This window comes from Eubalaena glacialis, chromosome 7 (assembly GCF_028564815.1).
Source record: "Eubalaena glacialis isolate mEubGla1 chromosome 7, mEubGla1.1.hap2.+ XY, whole genome shotgun sequence".
In the NCBI taxonomy this organism is placed as follows: Eukaryota; Metazoa; Chordata; class Mammalia; order Artiodactyla; family Balaenidae; genus Eubalaena; species Eubalaena glacialis.
This window is the reverse complement of record NC_083722.1, coordinates 57,785,012-57,798,592: the sequence shown is the minus strand read 5'-3', so window position 1 is coordinate 57,798,592 and position 13,581 is coordinate 57,785,012. Positions and strand designations below refer to the sequence as shown.

The following is a 13,581-nucleotide window of genomic DNA, read 5'->3' as shown; positions in this document are numbered from 1 at the left end:
TGCCTTGCCTCTACTCCGTCTTCCCTCCTTTTCTCCAAAGAAACTTCCTCATATTGCTTTCCTCACCATTACTCTCCAGCGTGATCACTCTATAAATAGCGATGCTATGAATGAACCAATGAGTGAATGACTCCATCTTATCTCGTTCTCCCATTCCCAAATCTGCTCCTTCATGGTGAATGCCCTTTATTTGCAAACTGAGCTCCTATTCTCTCGTCTTTGAATCACTCTGATTGAAAGTCTCAGCTGAGGCACTACTGACATACCGGACAGGATAATTCTTTGTCGCTGGGGCTGTTCTGTTCATTGTAGGCTGGTGGCAGCATCCTTGGCCTATACCCACCAGATTCTAGTAGCACCCATCCCCCAGTTGTGGGACCAAAAATGTGTCCACACACTGCCAAGTGTCTCCTAGGGTGGGGAACTCTCTCCCAGTAAAGAACCACTGGTCTAACCTGTCACACTGTGTTATTACAAAATGTAAATGATAAGATGACCCCCAGTGACTTGGAGTATGCAATGTGAGAATCTTTATAATTATACATGCCAGAATTAGGAGATATATTACACTTTATCCTTTATTTCCTTTTCATACAGGCATATCTTCAAAAGTTCTAAAATTACACTGACTGTCTGGGTTTGAGTCCGTGATGTGTTTATTATTGGCTGTGTGACCTTTGGGGTGCCTGAACCTCTCTGAGATGCAGCATTCTCATTAATATGAGGAGGATAAAATTAGTACTCCCCTACATCATAGGGTCTTTACAAAAACTCAATGAGTTAATGCAAACACAATGGTTCCTGGACGTAAGTAAGTGCACAATAAGAGTTAGCAATAACAAAAACACAAGAAATAATGGTGATAATGGGAATTCCCTGGCGGTCCAGTGGTTAAGACTCCGCACTTCCACTGCAGGGGGCGTGGGTTCAATCCCTGGTTGGGGAACTAGGATCCTGCATACCATGCGGCACCGCCAAGAAATAATAATAATAATGATAATATTTGTGATTCATATCTGTCTTGCAAGTGATATTAGTCTTTAAATCTATCCCAGATTTTCTCAACTATAATCTAGAATGTTACGTAAATACACAGTGAATGCATCAATCATGATTCCAGTGGGGACACTTTGGCCGAGGTCTAACCTGAAGATTCATTAGCTGTTTTATCAGGGGTAGGAGGTGAGTACTTATCCAATAGCAAGTGGATGCTTCGTAAACACTCAAGCTACATCCCACACAATAAAAACTGAGTGATCACAGCAGTTAGCTCATAAAGACAGGAGGCTGTGTCCAGTTTTGTTTCTTGCTATAATAATCCATTTTATACCATCCAGGATTTCAGATTTGCCCCAGTCCATATTCCCAACTGGCTATAATACAAGGCCTCTTGGATGCAATATGTGAAAATGTAACTCATTCCCTCTGGTCTCTTCTCTCCCATTCCCCACACAGCCACCCACCCATCACAAAGACCCATTGCTTTCCATCTTGCTGTCATTCTTGCAGCCTCCATGCTAGAAACCTTGGTGTTAGCTGCATTCAACCACTTATTCAGTATTACTTAATCTATGAGCAACATTTTTAATGTACAATTTGAAAATGAATTACACGGGAGAATACCTTCCGTTCTCAATACTTGAATACAATAACGGGTATTCATTGCCTTTTGGAATGTCATATCTGCATAAAGCTGAATAAAGTTTCTTGGCTGAGATTAAAAAAATATTCCTTCTTGACTTACGAATTCTACTTCGCTCCTCCGACACCCCAGAACACTTAAGCTCTACCTCTTTACGAGTCTTGCACTTAGTAGGTGTTCAATACGGCCTTGCTGAAGCAGTGTCCTGGTCTGTGTATCTCACAACAGAACAGATGGGATTTATCTTTGACTTCCCTCCTGTGCGTTATTCTTTTAAATTTCCCAGGGCTTTTTTCAAGCTGTTTCTTACCACTTTCACCTCCCCTCTCTCCAAATTCTTTGAATTCCATTCTGTACTCAGGCTTCTTTTAAAATGAGGCTTTGTTTAAAGCAGTTTTTCCCACTGCATAGCCTTTAAAACCACCAGGGAGCCAGAAAAGTGTGTCTAGCTTTATGTGTCACAGATCAGATGGACCAGTTCAGACCGAGCGAGCCCTTGACTGATCAAATAAGAAAACACCAACTACAGGATGATCAATCTGTGTTGACTTAATTCTTTTTTTGCCCCAGGGGTCTTTGCAAGCATTTCCATAACCGGACACCATTTAGTAAATTGCATGGTGCCTAAAACAATAAATGTGCCCTCCAGAGGGCCCAGTGGGAAAAAGTAAAACAAAACGGTCAAAGCGAATCGAAGCTAGGATGAGTATAGGGAACTTGTATGCATGGAAATGAGGTATATAATCTAAAAATAGGAGTGGAAGCACCAGGTTCTTGTAGAGAAGGATGTATTTCAAAAGCCCTTTAAAAATACATACAATGAAAAGTGGTTTTCTATGCCCTATTCTTGTTTGTGAGTTCTAGAAATTCTACTGAAAGATGTAGACGTTCTCAGTCTTATTGAACCAATCACTTCACAGGTTTTAAGAGTCAGTGCCAACACTCTTGCTAATCCTTAATATTTTCATTTATCTGTTGATGATACACTGAACAATTCAGGTAGCAGTCTACATTGTAAATCATTCTTTTGTTTTAAGAATTATAAATTCCTTCCTTTCTACTCATTTTCAAAATACACATTCTTTAATCAACAAAATGTTGGGAGAAGGTTCCTAGAATGTCTGATAAATGCATAGGCTTGAATTAATTTGTGAAAAGCAAAAGCAGTTTTGCATACTCTGGCTGCCAAAGACAAATGACCAAACTATGGCATCTCTAAAAAAAAAAAAAAAAAAAAAAGGAGCGGCAGTAACCTTTAAGGGTCAGTGGGTCACAGCAGCCACTTTCCTGATTAAAAGTGGCTCTGATTGCTTTCTCAATTCTTTGTTTTTAGATGGATTTGCAATTTTATCATTGATTAACGTTTAAATCATTTTGAGGTACTAAGAAAGACATTTTAAAATGTTAGTTAAAAATATTATTTCCCTCAGATAACATTGGCTTTGCTATATTGATCAAAGTCACACTTTATAAATCCTATTTAGGAAAGGTAAGGACTTAAGAGTCTGGGGGTACAGAACACTGTGATGCTGAACTGTACCAGGGCAGGCCATTGCTGTGAATTTGCAGTGTTAGCTTGTTAAAACCAGTAGGAGCAGCAGACTTCAGAAGAGGGTCTTCAGATGGTACTGGATTGAGGAGGGGGATAGAGGGCTTGTCCTGAAGCTGCATATGCTTGGCAAGTATGCAGATTTTTCTTAGATGTTTATTCATGGTGGTAATGCTGGGAGGGTCTGTTAGGGATTCTTACATGGGGGCTAAAGCCCTCTTAGCCACATGTCGGGGCTGTTAAAATCAGCCAATCAGTACCAGTGTCCTCTTTGGAAAATTAAATAAAATGACTTAGCATCCGTTTTGGAAGATGCTATTCTTAAAATAACTATTCAAATAATTAGAGGTAACATTTGCCATCTGCTTGCTAAGCATGTTATATGTTATCTTCACAACAGCCCGATGAGGCAAATCATTTTCTTCTGGGTTTACAAATGAGAAAACTGAGGCACAGAAAGGGCAAATGACCTTCTCAAGGTCACGCAGCTGGAGCCCCAGTTTGAACCTAGGGAATCTGACCCCAGAAGCCACACAGTCCCACACAACACTACATACATAACCTCGCCTCTTCATGATATGGGCACCAATAAACACAAAAGGTTTCCTTGCAATGAACTCTGCAGGACGACACCCTGCCGGGAGCTCTGGCCCATCCAAGTATAAAGGGGGAGGAAAAGAATGAAGATGATAAACAGCATACAGTCACAAGGAAGGTTAACAAGCCCTTTCCCTCTATCAGAATTTAAATGAAGTCCATCTTAAATTTAATTTCAAAGGGGAAGTCACCATCAGAAGCGAGTGTGTTATGAGTTTTTCAAATAATGTCAAACAAGGGGGTTCATTTGTCAAGATTCATGGTTTGTTATTTAATAACAGGAAAATGAAGTGGCTTGTAGATCATCCTAAGCAGCTGATTCATTTAGTGTGCTTTGTTAATATGCCTCATTTTTCAAGTTTGAAAAGTGAATCAACCAGCTCCTCCTACATTCTTGGAAAATGTGTGGTTTGGAGGGCAGCCCGTTTGTGTTTTTAACCCTTAGGTACTTTGGAGATAAACTGGAGAGGGATGTGAGTTGTGTTTTTGTTTGTTTGCTTGTTTTTCTGTTTATTTTTTTAAACAGAAAGCATTTGGTACATCAAATAAATGTTCACACATCAATAAAATAAATCATTAAAAATCGTCTTTTATACAATGTCAGGCTACATTGGATGAACACCTGTCTGAAGGCCGTGTTGTAATGCACAGACATTAACCAGGTCCTTTTAAACCAGGGTCTCCCCTCCTTGGCCCTACTGACATTTTGGACAGGATAGTTCTTTGTTGTGGAGGGCTGTCTTGTGTAGGATATTTAACAGTACCCCTGTCTTCTACCACTAGCTGCCAGTTGTGCTACTCTCCCCCCAAGCTGTGACAACCCAAAATGTCCCAGATATTGTCAAATGTGCCCTGGGGTTATGACATCGTCCCTGGTTGGGACCCACTGCTTTATAGAGATCCAACCCCTCTCTTTGAAAGGCCAATACAGTCACCGTTGTGGAATAATGACAATAACTCAATGGCCTAAAACTATTCATTGAAACACCCCTCACCTCACCAAAGTTCAACTTCTTACCCCCAGTACCTTCACCCTTTGTAACTAACCCTCTGCCACATTTCCTTTGCAGCAGACTAGGTCTGAAACATACTTCTCCCTCTGATTGAAAACATAACTCTTTTACAAAGAGAATTTTAAATATTTTCTGCATGCAATGCCTCTTGTCTGGGAATCACAGGGCCTTGCTGTCAAACTGCAGTCAATTCTCTTCCCAGCGTCTGGTTGCTGGCAGGATCCTGAAGCAGTTGGTCTGGTGGTTTTGGGTGGCCTTGGACTCCATCATGCAGCAGTCTGCTCTGCTGATGGTCTCCACAATTTGTTTTTATTCATCTCCAGTGCAAGAGAATTTGTACTCTTTTAGCCACTCAAGGGTAAAGCCCTGGATAAAGTCTCCCGTGAGACTGACATGCCAACTCTTTTACTCTCCAAAAATGAATACAGACCACATTCCTGTCTCGCATCATACATTATTTAGCCTGCACGTACGCATGCAATCTTTTGCTCGGTGGATGCTGCTGTGAAAGGCTGTGGGATTCCTCTCCCAGGCAGGGTCATTTCCACGTAAACTTGTTTCTGCAGACCTGTTCTCTGAAAGAGTGGATGTGACAGGAATCATGGCAATCACTGTGGTGTCTGTAATAGCCTCAAATGAGGGTGAAGAAGAATATTGTCCATGCAAGCAATAAGAAATGCAACTAAATTAATATCTAAGGCAAGCCATGCGACTGTAGCCAGAGTTTCATAAGCCATATACAGGATGGCTTTGCAATTTTATGCTAGGCAATTGCCTCTCCATTCTGGAGACTATGACTGTAGAAAACAATCATTTCAGTTATACGTTTTATAACAGAGTTTGGCGAAAACCTGCTCCCCTTCACTTTGCCTATCCAGAGCTCAGATATGGAAATGAGTACTAAAGGACAAAATTCCCTACAAAAGGCATTCATTTGCACATTCTGGCCACTGGCCTATGTAATAGCTGCTGTCAACAATGGTAACAGGATGCTTAAGAGCTCCAGATTGCCCGCTGAGAATCCACGCCGCCACTAACTAGGCACTTAAGCCTCTAGTCATGAGTAAAAGACGGATTATGATTATCTTACCTCAGAGGTCAGTTGTGAGGCCTTACTTTGTAAATTGCACATAAAATATTTAACACAGTGCCGGGCACAGAGTCAATACTAAATAAATTATTTTTTGTTCTTAACATCTGCATCATCATCAGGAGGCAGATCCTTAAAATGAACACGGATTTCTCAGTCCCAGTTGGAGTAATTTACCTTTCAGGGGGAGCTACAAGAGTCAATCTTCTTTTTATAGGTATGGCAGCCACTATTCTTGAGATGAAACTATGTCATTAGAACTGGGGTTTGCCGTTTTTATCAAGAACCAAAAAGCACTAAGCACTGATGAAACAATCATTGTGGATGGAATGGATGATTAATTTCAAGGTATTTACACATCACTACTGCGGTTTGATTAAAATTCTGTTAGGATGAGATTCACTTTTGCACTAAATATTAGTATTTGAAAACCCCAGCAGTTGCATCATCATACATTGCTCTGTGCTATTTACAAATAGGCTTAATCTGAAGTCACTGAACTCCATTCAGAGGTTTCAATATTAAATGACATTTTAAAATTCACGGTACTTGGAAACACAAGTGAAGTGGTTATTGTTCATTTCAAGCAGCTATAACCCAGTTTCATTAATAAATTTACAAGCTTGAGAAGAGTGACTACTATAAACGATGGAATGACTTTTTATAAAGATTGCTCAATTCTCCAAATGTCAATGACATCTGGTCTCTGCCCCAACCCTTCTTTTAATGTGGCCAACTCTTGATCTTTTTAAGGAAAAATAAACAAAATTCAGACAGACTTAGAAATTTGAGGTGCTTACTTAGTTTAAAAAGTCAAGTCTAGGGCTTCCCTGGTGGCGCAGTGGTTGAGAATCTGCCTGCCAATGCAGGGGACACGGGTTCTAGCCCTGGTCTGGGAAGATCCCACATGCCGCGGAGCAACTAGGCCCGTGAGCCACAACTACTGAGCCTGCGCGTCTGGAGCTTGTGCTCCGCAACAAGAGAGGCGGCGACAGTGAGAGGCCCGCGCACCGCGATGACGAGTGGCCCCCGCTTGCCGCAACTAGAGAAAGCCCTCGCACAGAAACGAAGACCCAACACAGCCAAAAATAAATAAATTAAGACATTTTAAAATGTCACCCTCCACTTGGAATAACTGGGCTGCATGCCTATGTCTTACTCTAGGGTGACTCTAAAAATGTACCTTACAACACCTTTGGGATACTTTTGAGAACAAAAGAGTAGATATTAATAATTAAACCAGGACACAAGGTATAAATTGAAACCATCCAAAGCAAATTGGAATAGTCACCCTATAATTACTTTCTCTATATCTCCATCTCACATATTCTTCTAGTATAACCTAAAATTCTATCCCATGCCATGGACTTTTTTGTTTATTACTTTAGACCTATTTCACTTTTATCTCTTGTTCAGTTTCTACATTCTTAAAATCTACAAAAGGTCACAAAATAATGAACAAGAATAGCAGAGGCTAATGTTTGTTGAGCATATATTTTATGCCAGGCACAGTTCAAAGAGCTTTATACTCACTGCTTTATTTCATGATATCAGAACTTTTAGAGGTAGATCCTATTATTATGCCCATCTTGGAGCTGGGAATACTGAGGCTTGGGCAGGTTACGGGTTTTCCAAGGCTGTTTAGCTACTCTGCAGCACGTCCAGGACCTGAAGCTGGGCGGTCTTCATTCCAGTTAATCCCAGATTTAACCTTAGATATGTGCAGTCCAAGACAGTAGCCACTAGTCACATGTAGCTATTTAAATGTAAAGATAATTAATTCAAATAAAGTGAAAGAAAGAATTCAATCCCTCAGTCACACTAGCCACATTTCCAATGTTCAAGACCACTGGCTACTAAGTGCTATGTCGAACAGGCAGGCACAGAACATGGCGATCTTGGCAGAAGTCCTACTGCACGTGCTGATGGAGCTCATTCTGGCAATTCCAAGGCCCTGCCTCCCACAATACCCTACGCATATATAGCACCTCAACGCACTAAGCAGAATAATTGTCGCAATGTCTATGCTGCTCCTCATACAGTTTTAAGTGCAATTGATCTCCTTTCAGTAGAGACCACATTTCAGTTTTTTCTCCCTCCTGAGTGGGTCTAGATTTTGGTGTCTAAAATCTCTCTCTCAACTGATACCTCCCCTGACCCAAAGTAGTCATCATTAAAAGAGATTTCCAGGAAGTCAAATATAATCTGTGGGAAGGACAAGATGTATTTTATCTGTTTTTAACTAATAACCAAAGTTTCATATGTATCGCAAAATTGCTGAATACCAAGAAACGAAAGCAACTGAGGTAAACTGCTGGTACAGAATAAATGTCTCTGTTTTTGGCAGACGAGCTTCATGTCTGAGAAGGAAGCTTTGCATTTTCAGTACGACATCATGTACTTCACCTGCACATTCCCCAAAAAAAGAACACCCCGACCCCATGTTGTCTGCTATTCTACCAACCTTATTTCTCTCTAAACTAGACCAAGGCGAAAAACAAGAATGCTCTCGTATAGTGAACTACTGGGGCAATTCAGCAACTTCATAAACAATAACCCATATTCCATGACATAAAATAATTGTGTTATTTTATTAGCCAATTCATTCATATTTTATTGTTGCAGCAAAGTTAAATGTGAACAGAAGCAACACTTTGAAAGTCCTAAATCTAAGAAATTTAGATTATAAAACACAATAATTTCCTCAAGAAGACAAAGAGCACAGATCAATTAGTTGTGACAGCAATTAATACCTACAAAGTAATTGCTTCATTATAAAAACTGAAAGGAACACTTGCGGATAATTTTCTATGAATACATTTTCAACATTTATGGTATTTTGGGCCGAGATGGTAACTATGAGAATAAATTAATGCTCAAGTTCATGAAAAAAAATGATCTGATAATAAAATGAATATTACACATTTATATTGTTATCAAATTTATGATAATTTTAAAATCAGAAACATATGAGATATTTACACATTCAAACTTCTATTTCTCATGATCATAAACCTCTATAAGGGCTCCTTTTCCCAGTATATTTTCAGTCAATCCACCTTGTGCTTTAGAGAGTTTCTGAAACCAAATCCAATTTTTGATGCATGTTCTTTTTTGTATGATTATTGGAGAGTTTTTTTTGCACGGGGATATTCTCCATAATCAACAGAATGAACTATCCCCAATAATAGGACAGTCCTGCTTTTCCTTCTCCAAATTACTCTCGTCCTTTTAAAATAAGTGATTAAGGCTTCAGAGACTGGCAAAAAAAAGGGTATTTGCCCTTAATTGGGAGACTCTCCAAAGACTCAAGATGAAGAAGGAAGTGTTATTGTCACTGTACAGCCACTAAGACCCTAGATCCTGAAGCCACACCACCCAGGTTTCAATCCTGCTGTACCACTCATTGTCTGTATGACCTTGGGCAAATTACCTAACTGCTTTTGCCTCAGTCTCCTCATCTGAAAACGGGATAATAACTACCTTAGAAGATTGTAAACATTTCAAATGAGTTATTATGTGGAAAGTACTGAGAATAAAACCTGGAACACAGTAAGCCTTCTACAGGGGCTAGCTACTATTATTACATCAATCTTAAAGCATTTTTACAATACTCATTGTTATTATAAACAAGCATGATCTGTTGAGTAAGACGTGTACTGGTTGGTCTCTTGAATGGTTTAGTGAACTTGAGTTTGCCTGGTTTAAAATCTTCCAATGCAAAGTAAACAATCCATTGATGCTTGCCAAACTGAAATTCTCTCCATTAGAAACCAAGAAATGTCATTCTTCAATGAGAAATTAGGTTCAGTTAGTACTATTTCAGCTACTGATACTAATTGCCTTCAGATAAACTGATGACAAGACCCTCAAAAGAATTTTTAAGATAAACATAAACTTTCACAAGGGAAGTCATTTTTAGAATATACAAATTTTGAGAAAATATCTACAAATTGTGAAAGTGCTCATTAAAATAAGATCTAACTTATCTCCTGTGGAAAAACGCTTATGGGTTAAATAACACACTAACTACTAAATGTCTACCCTCTTACAAGGAATTTTATATACACAAAATAAACTGTACCAATTTCATAGCTTCCAACTCTAAAAATAATTAGGTTTTTTAAAAATTATTGCCCTACAAGAAGACTTTGTGGGTAAACAATTGCTTAAACTGCTTATTTCTGTTTAATTATCTCCTTCATTTCTAACAAGTATGATATGTGTCCTATGGTAACTCTAGCAAATAGTTTATTGTATACAAATGGGAGTCATACATATTTACGTTCCGAAGTACTTACTACACATCTCCAATATTCCAGAGAATGATTTTATTTTGTTTTGTTTTGCTTTGGTTTGGAGAATCCTATGTGTTACTTGGCAAACAGAGATACGAGCCCTTTTCTAAAGGATAATCACTAAAAGAGTTTTTGAAGAGTGACCATTGCTTTGCTTCTCCAAAAGAAGCCACAGTTCTTGCTCTATTCCGTAGAAGGCAAATTGACCAGAGTGAGGATCAAAACAGAAAACTAACTCAGAATTAGTACTATGCTGGTATTCCAGGTCTCTAAGGAAAAAAACAAAAACAAAACCAAAAAAGCCCTGATGTATAGGTTTGCTGATTTTTGTCACATACGTAATTTTATTTGGCTGATTTTAACCTACTAACAGTTCAACAACTGGCTGACAAAATTTCTGAAAACTTAGCCATCAGCTTTCACAAATGGTACCAGCCAACGCCAGGGCCCCACTGCATCACAAACAGATGTGACCACAGATGAAACGCCCAACATCCTAGAAGACATAAACAAAGGAAAGGGTTTATATGCATATAAAGAAGGAGCTAGAATATCCTGGGAAGACAGAATAACAATTTCTTGGTGGTTTTGTCTCAGCTTCTAGAACTAGAGGGCACCCTGAGAGGGTGCGAGGGCAGAATGTGCAGACGGATGTAGTGAATCTCCATGATCTAATGATGTAACAGTACAGGAAACATAAGAACCCCTTGAAGAATGATGGACTCAAAGAAAACCTGCCTCTCATTAGCCAACAGAGAACTCCTTGAAAAGAAAATATTTTTATGTCATCACCCCTTGATGTACAAACACTGGAGACCCACTTAAACTCTTTAAGGGCAGACCGTTAACTCCATGAATCTGATCACATCTTAAGCAGAATCAAAACAGAGACAACCAAATGTAAGAAGCTAAACTATGACAACATCCATCACCAAAGCAAAAAGTATAGTACTAACGATTGCAGTAGTGATAAAAGCTGCCTCCTTGAAATCATAATATCTGTAATTTTACAAGGATTCTGTAATTCAGTAAATGGGTCTAATGAACAGTGTGTGGAGTTAAACATTTTAATAAGCCAGCTTTACATATTAAGTTCTGTATGTAACATAAAACACATATGTATCACAGCACCCCTTCTGCTTATAACCAACATCATACAGAACCCAATACTATGGCAGATAATGGGTAAGCAACTTGTTCAAGTTTATAAGACATGGACAGGAAAACAGCCTAGAATTACACTTCCTTATAGTTTTGCAAATAAACTATTTCTTTCCGATATGTAGAATTCCTGAAGCTGCTAGCTTTAAAATTTCTGTCCAGAATTTTGACTTGAAGAAGGGGTCTATTTAGAGAAAATTTATATTATACCAAAGAAAGACCAAAGAGTTCTAATTCTCAGATAACCAATACAAATTTAATCTGTGCTACATATGTAAAACAGAACATATGAGAATTCATCATGTAAGTGCAACAATAATATATAAAAGTAAATATTATTATGAGAAGATATTTTAAAAGATAAAATATAACCAGTGACAATTACTCTTTAAGTGTTAAAGAGACAAAAATAGAGAAACAGTTCAGGCAGGTAAAGTTAGCATAGAGTTCTGAGCACATATAATTGCAGGATAGAAAGTAAATAAAAGATAGGAAAATTGATATACACCAAAATGTGGTCAATATTTACATCTATTAAAGGATAAGAGAAACAGTGCCAATGATAATTCTTATGAGAACATCTATTTCTTTTATTGTAAGTTACACTTCTCATAACAAATTTAAAAAAACGTATTTTACTACTCAGGTTATTGTTTTAAGTATGGGAATGAATAGAACTGTGAAATGGTCAACTTTTATAACCAGAGTTCTCAAAGACAATAAATGCAATTAATTTGATTGCTTTTTCTAGTGGTTTACAGAAATCAGAGAAAATTACTTTCATAATAATAGAGATAAAATAAAATGAGAGAAGGTACTTAACCACATGGAATTTTCTCTACCACTGTGGTGACTTTTACTCAAATGAGTTATGGCCATATTTAAGACATTTTTCGGCAAAGGAATATTTTTTAACTAGTAGAATCCAGCATCCTCTGGTGTTGGGTTCTGATTTCAACAGAGGAAAGTAAAGATGCCCAAAGTGCAGACTACACCACAGTGGCAGAACTCCTTCTTAATGCCTAAAGTCCTCCAGTTTAGGCAAACAGAAGAATGAGACCCTAATACACCCACCACTAGCCGAGAAGCACTGTTTGGGGTACAGTCTGCTTTCCATGTCCAAGGCTGCCGAACTCTCAGACACGGAGGCCGACTGTACCACCCTATTTCCATTTCATACAAGGGATTTGAGCATCTGTGGATTCTAGTATCTGAGGGAGGCCCTGGAACCAATCCTGGCAGGTAACAAGGGACGACTGTACTACAATACTCTACATTGTTGACTGTCTACTCACCTCAAGGCTGGCTGTGCTATGTGCAAAGACAGGTTTCCTTTTACTTACTTAGATCCCACTAGTCATTAATTTCAATCAGTACTAAGGTGTCTGGCAAGGCCAGTTAGTGTCATATGTTAGCAGTTTGAGAATGACAGACAGACACACCTCTAATCTTGGCCACCAGTTCCTATTGTGGACACACTCTACCATCTTGTGTGAGCACAGAGATAACGACAAAAAGATGCATGTTTTGCATTTGCTTCCTCATCATGAGAAGACTGAAAGTGGGGTGACCCGATGCGTTCCATCTACTTTGAGCTACTTATCATACCCTGGCTGGTCAAATAAAGATAAGACTTGTTTATGAACGGAAGAAAATGAAAATTAGGTCTGTAGCTGATACTTTACTTCTAGTGACCAAGCAATATCCTCTTGTCTTATCCCTACCTAATCTTACAGATTCTTTTTCATAAAAGACACAGAGGGATTGGGAAAATTCAGAAAAATGATCACTGACATTCCAAATTTGTTCATTATATAAACCTCAATTTCAATGGGTGGTCTTCCTGTGGGCTAGAATACATCTTATATATTCTGTTATAAAATGACTCCATTATTATTTAGCATTTAATATTTAATTATATAACATTTGTTTTAACGGAGTAATGATAGGTGGTAGATAATCTCTCTCCATTCAAGATCATTTGTGTACTTCTGACAATACTTTACTAAATAAACTAGTTATAATTCCTGAAATCCTCTACATGGAGTAATGTTACAGGTCGAGATCTTAACTTTGGTTTATATTCTGCAGTTTTGATTTGAACCACTTATCTATGATTTGAACCAGTATTAAAGTTCTGGTTAAATATATTTCTCAAATACTATGTTATGCAGAGAGTGGAACTCTTTTTAAACTGCACTGGGATATAGAGTATTAGGGAATAGTAATGT

General features: G+C 38.4%; 1 protein-coding gene across 10 annotated transcripts in view; it reads right to left on the bottom strand.

Moving 5' to 3' along the window:
- The window catches only part of RBMS3 (RNA binding motif single stranded interacting protein 3), a 718,572-nt gene that overhangs the window by 559,324 nt on the left and 145,667 nt on the right, over nt 1–13,581 (bottom strand). The gene's annotated exons all lie outside the window — the stretch shown is intronic.